We start from the raw sequence: 3,737 nt of genomic DNA on the forward strand, positions 1-3,737 counted from the left end.
CTCTGCAGCTTCAGCCAGGCAGTGAACAGCAGTGACTCACCCATGCTGTTATTTAGTTAGTTAGTTAATCTTCTTATGGAGTGGCATGGTTATTTAAAGGGGTAGTTGTCATCATTTACTCACCCTCATGCCGTTCCAAACCTGTGATGACTTATTTTCTTCTGTGCAACATAGAAAAAATATATTTTGTGTATAAATCTTCCGTTGTATGGACAAAAAAAAATCACACACACACACTGAAACAAATATCATTATGTTCCACAGAAAATAGGAAGTCATACAGGTTTGAAACAACATGAACGTCAGAAATTTTTGGTACGGGTCTCTTGGTTTGGCAAGAGACTGAACGACTGAATGCATGCCAACTGAATAAATGCTGTTTTGTTTTAATGATATGGCAAAAATATTGTATTATATTTTTCTTTAGGCATGATCGCGATCCAAGATCTGATCATGATTCTGTTTTAGGTTCGTTTTAAGTTATCGAGCAGTGCAGGAGGCCTACATGGTAACGAAACATAAAAGAAATAGACTATTTAACAGCCATTCGCAATCTAATATCAACATATCGCACACCTCTAGTTTTAACTACATGTGGAACGTCTGATGATGAATCCAAATCGTAATAAAATTGCAATGTGAACCTACAGAAAGCATGATTTCTACACCACCCCCTTAGTGTGCAATGAGTTTTTTTTTTTTTAGCATTTTCTTTAAAACAGGTATCAGTCGGAGGAAACCACTTAATGTGACACTTTGCACATTATGTTTTTCTTCTGAGTTCATCTTTTAGTAGCCTATGTTTTATTAATAAGGTGTGTACCGAATTTGATCTTATATAATTTTTAAGTTATGTCAAGTTTTTACTTTATAACAGTTTTCTATGGGGGAGAAAAGCATAGAAATGTTGTCTTTCCATTTGGATTACGGTGCTGTTATCTTAGAAGTAGATTTATGATAATCTTTTAATATCATATACAATATTATCTGTGATATTGGTTGTGAGTGGTTTTTGTTTTAGGATATTAAGCCACGTTAACATCTGCAGTACACACCATACTAAAGAAGCTCAAAAAAGGCATAAGGAAATAACAGACACCACGTTTTGTCTGTTCTAGAGACATGATTTGACATTTTTACTTTATTTTATCTTATTTCTGTTCTAGTGACATGTTACAGCTTTTTGATAATTGGTTTCCTTTAAAAAAAAAAAATTTAAAAACCTTTCAAATTCATAAACAATGAAATGCATTGCTGAATGTAAAAAGTGTGTGTAAGGAAATATTGTGTTGAAATCGTGATTCAAATCAATATCACAATATTAATGAAAAATATATCATACATTGGCTATTGCACAGCCCTAGAATAATATGATGTTATAATATGAAAGATAACTTGATGTTGCTAACGTAGCTGAAAAGGAACGAAGGAAACCGAGTGAGCTGCTTAGGGAAAAGTGCACAATCCAAGTTGTCCTGAACATGAGACGTGCTTTATGTTAAATGCTTCAAATGAACCCATAAACTGTGAAGTTTAAAGTGACTTGCCCTTCTGCCTGTGTTGTTTAATACATTTAAGACCAGTTTTCTTCAGCACATAAATTACATCTTAGGCTTGTAAGCTTATCAGTAAATGTTAGGAAGTCAGCAAATATTTCCATTTGGCATGAAGGCTCGTCCTGGCACCAATGGGTCTCTATTAAAATTTAAATAGTCAGAGCACAATAGAATAAGAGTGCAGTAATTCTGACTAAAGTATACATTTTTCTAAACTGTTTTGCATCCAAAAGTGGAAGTGCTTTAAATCTTTTCCCCCATAAACTGCAGTGCAAGTAGTGTGTTGCAGCAGTATTGTCAGATCCATTGTTTAGTCAGTAAACTACTGCTTAATAAAAAAGGAATTTTAAATGGTGTTATCCCCGGCTGTACCGGAAACATAGCGATCTGTCATTTCAAAACTGAGGTATATACAGAAATGTCCCTATTTAATACACTTTAAATCGGTCCAGTAGGGCTGGGCATAAAATCGAATGCGTCATTTACTACACAGAGCCGTAGTTCACCGATAAGCTACACAAAATCGCGTTCAAAATCAGCAATGAATCGCTTGCGATTTTGAAGATACTTACATAAAATAATAGAAATATTAGTCGTCACTCTATATCTCCTAATAATGTGTCTTTAGGGTGCTTTCACACTTTGTTGGCTTGCCTGGTCTGAACCCGAGTTCGATTGCTCCCCCCTCCCCCTGCCCCCGCTGGACTGGATTCATATTATTTTATTTGGGTCCGAACCACGGTTCGTTTACGTCATCAAGCCAGCAGCTGTTTACCCTGTTGCTTAGTAACGAACGGCGCTGGAGAAGGCGGCAAATGCATAACACTGCTCTCTGCACTTTTATATTGATTATATTTATTTATATTATATTTACATTTTTGAACCATTTGTTTTGTTTACAAAGCTTCGGTACATAACGGCACTTACGTCTGTCTTACGAATGTACTGCAAATGCTCTAAAGAACGCTGAAGGTGAACAGAATTGAGATATACAGCTCTCTGTTTTCAGCGCGTCAGTCACGCTCGTCAGGAAAGTGAGTGAAACACACACACAAACACACATTTTTATCAAATAATACGTCATTAATAGCTGTTTACTTCTGCGATTTGGTACGATTGCGATCACATCAGCAGCGAACCGCACCGGAGTTCACATGAACCGTACCCCAGACCACCCTTTTTAAGCGGACTCTGGTACGGTTCGTGGGTACGCACCCGAGTTTGGAAGACAGCGTTCACAATCATCCAAACGAACCGAACTCTGACGTCAATCGAACCCGGTGCGCACCAAAAGTGCTAGTGTGAAAGCACCCTTAATTTTAGTATCGACTTCCCATCCTATTCATTTACCAGGGGGCGCAAACTTTTCTGGGTTCTTTGCTTTGTTGAGCTGCCTCGAACTACCAAAACAAACTTCAAACGAACTTCATTTTGGCCAGATTTTGTTTAAAATGATGGTGCACCAGTCCGCTCTTCGACTTCACTTGGAATTACATCAGGGCCTTTAGGTTGCAGGTATGATTGCCTGGCCATGCTCCATTATTCTATTAATAACAATGGCAAATTGCCACATTCTGGCTATGGTTGGTTAGTGGGTATTTAAAGGGATGTCTATAGAAGCCTGTATTTAAAGGGGTCATATGATGCGATTTCAATTTTTCCTTTCTCTTTAAAGTGTTACAAGCTCTTGGTGCATAAAGAAGATCTGTAAAGTTGCAAAGACCAAAGAGATATTCTTTATAAAAGTTAAGAGTCAACCACGCCTACCTAAAACGGCTCGTTCTAACATGCCCCTACATGTCTACATCATGATGTGGGAAGATTTGCATAACGCCGCCCAAATGTTCACGCAAAGAAAGAAGGCGTAACTTTTATTCTCGTTGTAGTATTGTTGCTGCTGCCATGTCGTGAAGACGCTGTGTGTTTCATTGTGAAAGTGAAACTACTTTGGTTGGCCTTCCAAAAGAGGACGATATCCGCTTCGTCATGCATAGAGCTGATCCGTGCTGGTCGCTGAGGAAATATATCAACTTCACGCTGCGGATCGCTGGATCGGCTTTCAATGTGGACGAAGCAGAGTACAGCCCGGGGTCGTCACATGTGGTTGCTGCAAGCCCGCCGGCCGCTCCTTCGTCAAATCCGCTGGCCGTGCTGTTCTCAAGCCTGCCGGCCGTTCCTCAC

This window comes from Sinocyclocheilus grahami, unplaced genomic scaffold (genome assembly GCF_001515645.1).
Source record: "Sinocyclocheilus grahami isolate Dianchi unplaced genomic scaffold, SAMN03320097.WGS_v1.1 scaffold124.1, whole genome shotgun sequence".
Classification (NCBI taxonomy): Eukaryota; Metazoa; Chordata; class Actinopteri; order Cypriniformes; family Cyprinidae; genus Sinocyclocheilus; species Sinocyclocheilus grahami.